We start from the raw sequence: 13,912 nt of genomic DNA, 5'->3' as shown, positions 1-13,912 counted from the left end.
GGGTGGAGCTTAGAAAGGGTGGGGTTTAGGGAGGGAAAGACCCTCTCTCAGGGTCTTTCCCCAGAGCCCACTTCCCAAAGTAATCATTTTCTCCAAGGAGACTAATCTATATAGTCTGAAAATCAGTTGTAATTCTGGGAGATCTCCATGCCCCACTTAGAAGCTGGAAAACCTAGTAGTAATGCTATCATATAGCTGGTGCTAGATTTAGGAAAACTGGGGGTGGGGGCAGGGAATTTCCAACCATGGTTGATATTAAACTTATTATACTGAATTCATATCATTAATTGGATCCTACCACTAATGAAAGCTGGAGTGATTTTGGCAGTACCCACCTCTCATTACATTACCGTTTACGCACTGGAGGTTTCATGCCAGGCTGCAGGCTGGTGTTTTAGTCATGGCAGGTTGCCCCACCTTTTCCTGCACCCACAGGGGGAAGCATTTGGCCTGGTGCATCTCATCCACCCCCAATTTGTGCTCCTGCATGGGAGCTGGGGCAGTGAAGTTCCCAGTGCATGAACGGTCCATTGGAGAGCTCCCGTCACATGAATGTAGGAAGCTACCTTATACTGAGTCAGACCATTGATTTATTATGGTCTACAATATGAAAATAGGTTGAGGGACTTGGGAATGTTCAGCCTAGAGAAAAGGAGGTTGAGAGGGGACATGATAGCCCTCTTTAAATATTTGAAAGGTTGTCACTTGGAGGAGGGCAGGATGCTGTTTCTGTTGGCTGCAGAGGAGAGGACACGCAGTAATGGGTTTAAATTTCAAGTACAACGATACAGGCTAGATATCAGGAAAAAAAATTCACAGTCAGAGTAGTTCAGCAGTGGAATAGGCTGCCTAAGGAGGTGGTGAACTCCCCCTCACTGGCAGTCTTCAAGCAAAGGTTGGATACACACTTTTCTTGGCTACTTTAGGATGCTCTGGGCTGATCCTGTGTAGAGCAGGGGGTTGGACTAGATGACCGGTATGGCCCCTTCCAACTCTATGATTCTATGATTCTATGATTTCTACTCTGACTGGCAGCAGCTCTTCGGGATCTCAGGTTGAAGTCTTTCAAATCAGCTACTGTTTGGTCCTTCTAACTAGAGAAGTGAAAGGTTGAACTTGAGCTCTTCTGCATGCAAAACAGATGCCATAGCCCTGAGCCACAGGCCCATTCTCTCCCCCAGGAGCAACAGAATTTTGGGGGAATCTGTGGGAATCAGTGAGCAGAAGTAGGGAGGTAGGGAAAGTCCATTCTGATAACAGCAGTTCCTTCTTTTAGTAGAGATTATCATGAAGGGAATACACTGTCTATATTGTCTAGTATGACTGGCAATGGCTCATTGGCACTTTCTTGGCACTTGGGTAACTGGAAATGCCAGGAATTTGAATCAGACATATTCTGCATCAAAAATGAGTGCTAGATCAGTGAATAAAACCCTCTTCTCATTGATCAGCATCATTTATAGCCACGGATAAAGGACAAAGGCAGCTCTATGCTATTTTATCACACCGACCAAATACTCCTAATCTGCAGTGATTTTTAGATAGGAGATGGATTCTTTGTATGTTTGATGCCTGGTTACTACAAAGGACATATTAGTGATTCTAGGCCTCTGGACAAAAATCCAGGATAAGACCCTGTGACTCCCTGATGGACCCCAAACCAAGCCTACCTTTCACTGCCAGGCACCCAGGGGCAGCCATTGCCAGAAGCCAGTTACTCAAGCCCCACATGAGACAGATGTGTGTGTGTCCATTGCAACTGAGCCAGCTCACCTGTCCATTGGTGTGGAGCTGTGTTTAGTCACTGTCCCCTAGTATGGGGCCCATGACCATGCCCCTGTTGCCCAGAGTTTAAAATCACTCCTGGTTCTATGGTCTGGTCTGAAGAGTCATGCCTTTGGGAGTCAGATGAAAAAAGTATGGTAAAAATTGTAGATGTTCTCTTCATGGGCTATAGATATTAGGACATGCTCTATCCAAACTCTTATCAGAATTTAGAGAAGTTAGATTCCCAACTGTCTCAGTTCCATGGGGCCCACAAAATGGAGCTCTTCCACCAGGTCTTTGGGTGAGGCCAAGGTGTGTAAGATCTGGGCCCCTCCCTTAGTCAGAACACCAATCTGCTTAGGCAGCCCTCTGGGGAGGGGGAAGTGTACAAATGATGTGAACTATGGGGTGGGAACTTGCTCACCTCTTGGGCAATGGTTTCATTGAGTTCTAATGGGGTTTGGGATTTTTAGACTTTTACGGGGCTTTTCATGAGGATTTTAGATTGTGACCCACCACGAGCCCCTCAGTGATAGTGGTGGGATATAAATCAAAACATAAAATAAAAATAAACATAAATAATAAATCTGAGAGAAGAAGACAAATCTATGTCTGTGCCAGCCCATCTTGGGGTACACATAAAATCAATGAACACTGATTCCCCAATGCCATGGGACCAATTTCTGTGGTGAGACAGTAAGAGAGACTTCAGCCTTCTCTCTCATACTGAAGTGATCTTGGGCCAAATGTGTCTGCCTATGGCCATTTCACCTTGAGAAAACAATGCAGAGGGGGAAGGCTGAAACTCTTCCATTCTAAGCAGCACAGTGGCAAGCAGAAACCTGCCCGGTGGTGGTGGGGGGAAAAAAGAGTTCCTCGATGTTGCATGTAATACAAACCAGGCTGGAAGACCCCTGACCCAAACTGGGTCACATGTAATGTTTTGTTGCGTCTTCAAACTATTCCAGGAGGGAGGAAAGCATTTTGGGAGGCTGCCTGCTTCTGACAGTGCAGAAAACATACACTGAATTTCAGACTGAGAAATGAGGCAAGGAAGGTCAAGTGCAGAAACCAAAGTTCACAACATCCAATTGAAATCCAAAGTGAGGCTTAAACAGTCAGGGAATTAGCTCTGAAGAATGCAGAGATCCCTTGTCAGGTGTGATTAGAAACTCTTTGGAGGTCTTACAAGTCAGTTAAAGACTCAGGATGAATACCGGTGTTTCAAGAGGAGCAGTTTGGGCACTGAGAAGAGTTTACAAGCTTTCTGAAAACCAAAAGAGTAAGAACTACTCAAAGAAAGTATTCTAGAGTGTTTGGGAAAACACTGGGGGGAAAGCCCCTCAACATAAAGATTTTAAGTAACTATGACTAGCTTAAGAGACTCTCATTAGCCTGAAATATAAGAACTAAAGTCTGTGCGTGTACTTATTTAACCTTAGAGTTATCTGTATTACCTCAAGAATTTTACCCTTGATTTTACCTGACCTTTACCTTCTATGTTGAATAAAGTATTTTGTTAATTTAGAATATAAAAAAACTTCTCAAGTGCCATTTGTCATAGAAATTTAATGGGGCTCCCATTCCTTCCCTCAGGATCCCGGGCTGAGCAAACGGACAAAATATACTGTGACAGGGTGGGGCAGTGATAATTCTTCAGGAAAGGAGAAAATGGATAACTAGGGTAGCTCAGTCACAGAAAGGAAAGAAAAATGGAGGGGAAATCTTGCCTCTGGGGGAGGGAAGTAGATAAGGGCAGTCACATCATGTTTTCAGGTTTGATATATACCTCCCAGAATCCTGAAAAATAAGAGTTTTGTTTAACATGTAAAGAAGCTCCAAACATGCAGTATGTATGTGTTGTCCCTTTCAGTACGGCAACCAGATATATCAGCAGAAGCACAGCAGATTGAACCCACTTCCAGTCTTTTCCCAGCAAGTGCTTGTGGGGAAAGGTATAAAAATCTAACAATAATAATAATTAGAGCCAAAAAAGGATCTTGAGGGTGGAAAAATCTTCCTTTCCAGGAATTGATGTGAAGTAGTCAATTTAATTACAGCTTCCACTTATTATCTCTTTATTTGAAAAAAAAAAGACAAAAATGTGTAAAAAAATTCTCCAATGCTTGTTCCACTTTTTAGAAGATTCATGCCAAGGTAATCATCTCATTTGTCTGGAACTTCATGCCACTTCTGCATGATGAGGAACTCATAACAACTGAAAATATAGCTTGTTGCATTGCCGCTCTGGGGAACTGCCAGGATGCTGAAGCTGGCCTTGGTTATCCAATCTGCTTGGTACAATTGATGTTAGTGCCAGTTCCCTATTAGCAGAGAGGACAAGCTTGCCAGTGATCATCAAAGTCCTGGGTGAATTCTGATGTTCAGTTAACCTGATAACAGTAGGCAATGAAGTTGCCTTGTCTTTATCTGTAGGGAAATGGGGGTCTATAAACATTTGTGTTGAAATGAAAGAACATTATAGGTTGTGTGTGTGTGTGCATGCACATTTTCTAGTTCTCAGACATCTGAGAATGCTCTGGACTTTCTTATAAACTGATGGAGTAAATATCACTATGCCATTTTCTGAACATTTGAGATGTTAAAGTTTGAGTTGCCTTCATGGTGATGAATGTAAGAGAATGGAGGTGTAGGATGAAGTTACCTTCAGTTTTCACTAAGTTCCTTCCACTCCTCAATTTTGTTCTGTTTTATTTTGAGGGGGGGGAATGTAGGGTCCTGTGAAGGCAGAACACCAGTGAGTATGGAAACTCAGGGCCCTGGCCGCTGTGATATACAGTTGACCTAACAGCCTGAAAGTGCAGTAGATAATTCAAAACAAATTCCATAAGTATTGCAAACAGTTCCATGAAGGAAACCCCAAACACAGGAATAAACTAAGATTCCTGTGTGATTTTGATACAACTAAATGTTCTTTTATTATCTGCTTTGGTCTAAAGACAATGTATACCAAGGAGAGGACACCAAACATACAATTTATGGTAATCAGTGCCAGACTATTCACAGAACTCATTCTTTGAGAGCCAGTGTTTTGTTATTATTATTGTTGCTTTGTTTTTAATCTGAATTTAGCCCTTCAAAGATTTGAATTCCAGGCATGTCTGCACTATTCATTCATTCATTCATTCATTCATTCATTCATTCATTCATTCATTCATTCATTCAATAACTATAACATTAATATTATTAACTGATAATAACAAAGTAACAGTATAACATTAAACAATAGTAATACAAACAGGTCCAGGAGTCTTGGTGGATTTCTAGGGGGGGGGCAGGGATCCTGCAAATGTTGCTGATTGTGCCTGGCCTCAGCCAAATGCCTGGTAGAACTGTTTTAGTTTTGTCAGGGCCCAGGTCTCCTCTGGGAGCTCATTCCACCAGGTGGGGTCCAGGACAGGGAAAGCGCTGGCCCTGGTCAAGGCCAAGCAGACTTCTTTAGGGCCAGGGACCATTAGCCCTATTAGGGACTATTAACAAACTATATACAAATGATACTTATAAATAGCAAAATACCTTATCAAGTGATGAGAGGATTCATAAATAAAGATGACATGTGTACTGCTTAAGCACTCTTGAGCATGTATTGAGTATTTTTTATGAAAAGTATGGTTTGTAAGTGTCAGCATCAAAGAACCAGCTGGTCTGCTAATCAGCTGTCAGCCATTTAACCCTTGATGGAGGGGAGCAAACTGAAGTGTTAAATGGCTGCTCTGAACAGCTGACCTGACCACGTCCAGTAAATATTTAGGGAAGACACCTTTCTAAACATCAGTTTACATTTCAAACTAGTCCAAGTTCAGGCCAAATTTTGGTTTGTGAATCGGTTTGTGCCCATCCCTAATTGGCAACCATCAATCAAGAAACACAAGCCTAAATCACCTTGTTTGGGCAGCACTAATTGCATAGTTCTTTAAGTCCTAATTGATGTCCCCATGGTAATTCACACATGGCACAATGGATTTATCTACTCAAGATGGAAAGTTTTGTATGTGGATGTCACACTAGTGGGGGGGGGGGTGAAGAATGTCTTGCTGGCAGCAAGTTAGCAGCATCTGAGTCCCATCTGGCCTAGATCTGTCTTCTTCCCCTTGTACAGGGTCAGTAAAGCAAGCTGAAGGGGCCTACAGCCAAATGGCTCTTATCCTGTGGCTTGCAGCCTTGAGCTTGTATTACACAGCCTCATCAATTATAATCAGCCCTGGCCATGCTTCTGTTGTTATTTGTGTTTTTTATTTGTTTGTTGTTTAATTATAGTGCTTGGAACACTGTATTTTGGTATTTCTCTGAATCACTTTGTATTGAAATGTCATCAGTCAATCAATGCTTGCCCGTTTTGGTACTGCAAAGGTGTATCTGTCCAACATATTAATTGGTAATTATCTGTTCTCATTTTCTGTTCTGTAGTGTTCCAGAAGCACTATTCCAGAAGCACTGTTGCTGCTTTTCTTCTTTTCTTTATCTCTATCCTGAGAGGGAGAATAACAGTTATTCTGTATGGAAACTCCTCTCATGTTTTTATACTCACAAGCATAGAAATTCTATGCTCTACTCATCCACACTAATTCAAGTACCATAATAAAGGCAGAGGAAAATTATTGATAAATTTTCCAGAAGATGCTACCTGCAAACCATCCATAGACAAGGGAACTATTGTCATACTTTCAAAAATATCTACCTAACGTTTAAACTCAAGTTTCATTCAGAGACATGTGATGAACAAGTAGTCTAATTGTGAGGGTAAACTGTGTTATATAGTGCTTAGGGAGTCAGCTTAGGATCTGGGAAACTGCCAGGTTTAACTCCCTTCTCTGCCATAAACCTCACTGGGTGACCAATCGCAGCCTAAGCAATCTCACAGGGATTTTGTGAAATGATGATAAAAGGGATGAAGGGGAGAAGCTCCGTGGGAGGAAAGAGCAATAAAAATGAATTGAATACATTAAAAGGTAACAAACCCACCTTGTTTGTTTGTTTGTTTTTAACTCAGGCAAGATCAAACCAAAGGTCAATATAAGTTTATATTTTGTTTCACACCATGGCCAAACAGACACCCTCAGAAGACCTACAGGCCAAAGCTTCCCCCGCCTTCTCTGCATTGGTTACTGCCTCTGCTCATGGAGGCATTGCATAAGCATCTTGGCTAACTGGTCTTGATGAACCTTTCCTCCACAAACGTACTTTTACAAGGATAATTTGACTGGGTAAGGGTCTTGAGCAAAACATGGTAAAATCCACAAAGAGCCTACAGAGTTTCAGTGTCTAAAGTACAAAATACAAATGGAGTTCCCCCTGAACCAAAATTACAGTAATATATCAAATGACAATTGGCTGTCTTTTAATGGTACTCCACCCAAAATCTGCCATATGTTCAGATTTATAATGGACTGGATCTAGCTGAAGACCTGGGTGGGCAGCTATTAGCAATGTTGAAACATGGTATCTGGGAAAATCTATAACAATATGCCTCTCTAGGAGTCACAACAAACTCTATGGTGATTCCAGTAATACCTAGAGAGGTATAATAGGTTTGCCTCTAGGAGATAAAAAAATACTGGGGTAACTGCTGAGCAGTATCAGGAAATGTTCTTAGCAGTGGTAGGAAAACATGCCGAGTGGATTCCCTGCCTCCATTGTGAGTGGGTTGTCAAGCCTACCTTTAGTTTTTATTGGATCCAACCCTGGTTGTAATTAAGCCTTCTAGCCAACAGTCTAATTTGCACTGGCTGAGAACAAGCAAAAACTATTTCCATGAGCTATGGTTCACATTACAGCTTGCATTAGATCTTCTTGAGCTCTGTGGAGAACTGAGGCTGGGCAGACACTGAATGACATCTGTATTTAACTTCATTTTTTTAAATAAAGTGTTGCCACAGTCAGTTAAATTTCTCCTCTATAAAATATTTGGTAATGGTGATCCATCTTCATGTGAGAATCTGCCAGTTTTGCAGTTTTAGAATCTCAAGCAATTAAAAATCAGTAACCCGTGTTATGTATTTACTTTGCTGTTTTAACCCTGCCTTTCTTCCCAGTAGAAAAATTCAAAACATAAAAATAAATCAAGAGTCCAATAAATTACATCCTGGGCTTCTCTTGAATGCACTGGGCCAGCTCACTCAATGCCACCACTGTAAATCACAACAAAAGAACCATTCTTTTAGCCCTTATCCTTTGGCCTGTGCCAAAAGGTTCATGTCTATGGCCATTTCCAGGCTTGAATACCTACAACAGGAGTTCAGGCCAGATGAAGAAGAAGAAGAGTTGGTTCTTATACGCCGCTTTTGCCTTCCCTTTACTCTCCCCACAACAGACACCCTGTGAGGTAGGTGAGGCTGAGAGAGCCCTGATATTACTTCTCAGTTAAAGCAGTTTTCTCAGTGCTGTCCAAGGTCACCCAGCTGGTTGCACGTGGGGGAGCGCGGGATCAAGCCCGGCTCACCAGATTAAAAGTCCGCACTCCTAACCACTACACCAAGCTGGCTTTCAATATGTTATATAGCTTGTACCATTTTGTTCCTTGCAATGCTCCTTAAAAGATATCTATCTTCTTTAGTGAGAGGGTTGTGAGTCAGAACTTGGGGAAGGGGTACAGTGCTGGCACAAGAAGACAGCCTGTACCCTGCAGCCATCTGGCTGCCTGTATATGCAAGCGTCTAGCGACACACAAGGACCTGCATCTTTCCCAGCTGGGAAAGCAGACCCTTTGCCAGCTGGAACTCCTACCCCGGGAGACGGCCTGCCAATGGGCACCCACCTCATTCAGCTCTCTCATCTGCCTGGCTCCGAGCCCCTGGCTACCCAGCCGGGTCAGTCACGCTTGTTCCCAAGCCAGTTCCTTAATGGGACCCCCACCCATGGGGGCCAATATGCAAACCGGCCCCCTGCCAAAAGGCTCCTTCTTGTGCCCCCTAAACTGCAGCTGTGACAATATGTAAAATCAAACTTGTTAACAGTCAAATCTTAAAACACTGAACCTTTTAATGGATGGGTGGTAGGGAAGCTGTCCTGGCTACAGACTGAAGCAAAGAGGACAGGCCTTCTGCACATAGTGCCTTACATAGGCGTCCAGCAGCCCTGCTCCTCACGTCTCCCCTGCATGGGTATCATGTGTATGTGTTTGTTTAGAAGAAGAGCTGGTTTTTATACCCCACTTTTCACTATCCAAAGGAGTTACAACATTGCTTACAATCACCTTCCCTTTCCTCTCCTCAAAACAGAGACCCTGTAAGGTAGTTGGGGGCTGTGCGAGCTCTAATGTTACTGCTCTGTAAGAACAGCTCTAACAGGACTGATTAGCCCAAGGTCACCCAGATAGCTGCATGTAGAGGAGTGGGGAATCAAACCCAAGTCTCCAGATTAGAAGCTGACATCTTAACCACTACATCAAGCTGGTTTATCCTTTGAAATTCAATTTTTATCTGAAAAGTTGGGTTATTTTTCTCCATTAACACTACAATGGCTCCCTCTGCTTTTTTCCCCCCTTCATTTTATCCAAAGGGACAGTTTGTATTTGGATTTGTAAAATATTGGCAGGAATATAAACCAAATTTGGAGGTGAAAATTAATACAAGATAATCTGACACCTAGAACCAGTGCTGGCTTTTCTTTTCTTTTCTTTTCTTTTCTTTTCTTTTCTTTTCTTTTCTTTTCTTTTCTTTTCTTTTCTTTTCTTTTCTTTTCTTTTCTTTTCTTTTCTTTTCTTTTCTTTTCTTTTCTTTTGCTAAAACCCTCCAGTAGCATTTGCCGTGCAAGTTCTGCACTGTGTCTTGTAAAGACATAAAGTAGTCCTTGTGTTTTTCTCCCTAAAAGGAAATGTAACGTTTTTGACAAAGCCATTCAGGTTTGCAGCAGTAGTATGAATGAAAATGTCTTGAAATGGAGGTATTAAATACTGGAAATATTGCCAAGTAGCACCAGATCAGTGGTCAACAAGGGGGGAAATGACAAGAGAAAGTTTACTATGCTATATGACCACATAGAACAAAGTCTTGCAAAATGATGTGGTTTCCTTTGGGTTTATTACAGGTCAGAGAACAACTTCTGTTCATTAACACAGCTACGAAAGAATGGCCGCATTCAGTCATTCTTCCTGTTTCTTCCGGGAATTGTTAACAGCTATTTTTCTTTTTAATTTCCTGCCTCATTTGTACTTCCTCAAAAGATGCCTGCTTTCTAATTTATTTGCTTTTACTGTTCAATATACCCCATTTAAAAAAGAGAGAAGTTTATCTGATATTTAATCCAATCTGGTCTTTTCACTTTGACTCTGAAAAACAAACTCTGGAAAGCAAGAGGTTTAAATATATAATAATAATAATAATAATAATAATAATAATAATAATAATAATAATAATAATAGTTCCAGTTACAAACATGCATCACTGAAGAATAATGTCGTTACAGCTGAAGCTGGAAAACCTCACAAAGTCCATGTCTGCACTAGTACAGGAACAGGGGAAGGGAGAAGTTGCTTAGGAATCTGCGATTGCTCCCTTCCACCCTTACTGGAAGAGAGCACTTGCAATGATAAAAACAATTAGCCACCAGATTAAAATAAGCAATTATGGATTCCTGGAGATATTACTGGCTGCTCCTGTTCTCTTGCATGTCAGGAAAACTGTCAGGTGCGGGGAATTTGTACCCTTAGTCCCACAGTTATCCCTCTAGCCCAGTCCACATGTTACAGCAACTAAATATACATCCTGTATATACATGTATCCTAAGGGCCTGGAGATACCCAGGAACTACATTTGATCCCAAAGTGGTTGCTTTGGGGGAAATGACTCTATGGCTTTCTTCACCCCAGTCTCCATCCCCAAAATCTCCAGGAGTTTCCCAACCCAGAGTTGGGTAACTCTAATGCATACATTTGTTTGTAAGAAACACTATTCCCTAATAGGCAAAGCCATCCCTATTAAAATTATGTGCAGATATTCAGCTGTTGGCTCAGTTTGAATGCAAAATTGCAAACTAGAATTTAGCTCACAGATGGTCGATTTACCTTGCTAAATGTTGATTTATTTAGCTTAGCTGTGGCCAGTCATCTCTTTAAGTGGGGAGCAAACCAAGTTTAAGCCAGATTGTCTGTGCTTATACATGCCACAAAACCTTAGTTAAGACCATGGTTAATACCAGATCATGGTATGATGGACAAAAATTAATGTGATCACACAAGCCATAGTTAATTCAATTGAACAATGATTTCACACGATGCTGTATAAAGGATTGTAGTGTGCCCAGTCCTAAGCATAGTCCCTGTAATTACAACACTCCTGGGAGCTCCTTGCGGGCTCAGACTTCCTGTTACAAACACATACAATTTGACAGCCTGTCACACACGGAAGGAAGCAGAGCAGTTCATTTGACCAAAGGGGAAATCCCTGAGCTTGCCCAGGTTGCAAAAGCAGCATAAAGGCCAGAGGATCAGCTTTTTTTTCAGCATGAGGCTGATGCCTGTGACTGGAAGCCAGGTCTCCTATTTAAGGAACACCTCACTGACTTCTCATAGGCTAGAAGATCTAGACAGCCATGCCATGTGTTTGATTTGAAAATGATGGTACAAGAGCAACTATAATTCTAATGGCCATAACTGATCTTGTAGATAAGAGTGGGATGAAGGTGTGGGGACTTGGGAAAGGGGGGCTCTTACTTACAAAAAACTATGGAAGTCAGGTGATGGCTGGGAGGAGGGGATTCAGGTGAGATTGCTCCTTTCCCCTCTTCCATAATGAGAACAAACATATGCGACCCACATCACATTAATTTACTGATATGGGGTAAGTATTTTGGTGTGTATCAAAGAATGAGTTTATATTTCATATTCTATGTACATTCTTCAATAAAGCAAAATCCACTACTGGCTTCCTGAGTCAAGTATTCAGAATGACATAGACTGCCACAACACTGTTGAAAAATCCAGAAATAATACTGATCATGCTCTTAAAACATGACTAGAAAGATTTGTGTTCCAAAAAGAATGGATGAAGCAATCCTGAAAACCATTGTTTTCAAATTATGTGCAGCATTGCTTCAGTGAGTAATGGATCTTGTAATAATGGAAACACTCATGTGGAGTAAAAGGAGAGTCTCTGGATGACAAACAGAATTGGAGCAAGTGTTCTAGGCAGGGCCAAACTGTAACAAGACTGTGAAATAGAAAGCTTGCAAAAACATGGATACAATTCAGGGCATACCGATGCCATTTCATGTTTCACAGTGGGGCAAAGGAAAGACGGAACACTGGGTGAGATTCACAACAAGGTTCAAAGGTCTGTTTTTGATGGACTGGTAGACTTCCACTGGTGGGGCATGATGGTTCTTCCCTTCTGCCCCAGACCTCTGACTCACCTTATGCTGCTCCTTGTGAATCGCTTGAACCCAAGGAACACTATTCAGGAAACATTTCAGGCTGCAGAGGAGTAGAGGGAGCAAGGAAGTTGTGCTGGGTCCACATCAGGCCAATATACATTCACTATAACATCATCTCAGATGTACGAATGCACACACAGGTTCTAAGGCAGGAATCTGAAAACATTAATTTTGCACATGCGGAGGCTCTGAAAGCATGTAGGCAAGAATGGAGACCACTGGGTATAATCCAACATCTCCTTCCCCTTTATTGTTGCTCTTGTACATACTTATGTTATGTGTAGTAATCTACTGTGCATTGGGGGAAGGGGGGAGGTGAGATTTCCCATTTTATATGGGAGCATTTTACTCAAAGTTGCCAATACTTCTTTATCTTTAACTTTCAGACTTAAAATGCTAACCTGTTTCAGAATTCAGTAATCACAAGATTTAGCTTCCAATTTAGGCTAGGCTGACAAGAAATTTTCTACCAGCCCTATATCAATGCTGTGTAAGCACACTAAAATTTTAAACCACTGTGGAAACATACACACAAATACAGAAAATAATAATGCACTTTACAGAAAGGACAATTATATCACACACTGAAAGTGCAAGGTAGGCTATCTGCACACTCTTCAAAAACAGGAGTAGTATTTTAAGGGGAAATGGGGGTGGGGCATATTTTTTTTCAGCAGAATATTTTCACCATTTGCTCACAGTCCTTAAGGTCGGACAGATTCAAAGGTAAAAGAAGTGACAGGCAGTGATTGTGGCTTCCCTCCAAGATGTATCACGTCATTTAAGTTCAGAAAAGGAAGGCCAAAAGGGGGGGGGGCTCCCCTTTCTATGTGGACAGGAGCCAAAACAATGTTCAGATGGACAACATAGACAAAACATACGGATTTTCAGAGCTTTAGCGATTACTGATATTTTGCCTATGCACTAGGTAATATCATGCAACTTTTGTTTTCAGAACGTGTTCTGTGCTGTCTGGAAGCCTTTGATTTTCAGCCATCTTTTTGTTTTTCCTCTCAAGATGTCCCATTTAATCTTTCCTCTGCAGACGCCAGCAGCACGGTGGGCAAAACATTAGGGAATTGCTACTTCAAATATGGCACTTGCCTCAATTGAAAACAGACACCTGTTACCAATGTAACATGCTGGTGTTGTGACGATTGGATGGTCTATGCTTATTATTTATTTTTAAAATAACAGGAAAGTTTGTTCAGCTGAGTTCAAATACCAGGCCATTGATATTTATTTTTTGCAATCCATTTAACTTTCCCTACAATTGGAACAAAAGAAGGAAGAAGAATGTTGTCTTTGTGGTTAAACTATCAATTCATAAACATCAAGAAAGGAGGACTGTAGAAGCTTCCTCCATTTGTGGCTTGACTTCTCAAAAGGGCTCCTCTTTGTACAGTGGGGGGAAAAAATCAACCTCCGCTCAAGTGTTTTAAAAGTCGCACAAAAGAAAGGACACATGTCACATCCAAAATTGCCTGTAGCTTTCCTGGCACTGAATTGAGAAATATTTCTTCACTGCATGTTACATAATCATTTTTGACGCATTATTTGTTCCAGCTCAGTGCTGTTTTCATCAGGCCACAAGTTTAGTGGTATAGGAGAAATGTTCTTTATACATATACAAGTTGGGGGACTCATGAACACTTGTGTGGGATAAGGAATCCTGTCACCCTGCAGGCTCCCAATACCTGTAAATCTCAACACACAATACTTCAGATCAAGAATGGTTATATTTTTCATTCTACAT

This window comes from Paroedura picta, chromosome 5, assembly GCF_049243985.1.
Source record: "Paroedura picta isolate Pp20150507F chromosome 5, Ppicta_v3.0, whole genome shotgun sequence".
Lineage (NCBI taxonomy): Eukaryota > Metazoa > Chordata > Lepidosauria > Squamata > Gekkonidae > Paroedura > Paroedura picta.
Note: the sequence above shows the minus strand (reverse complement) of the source record.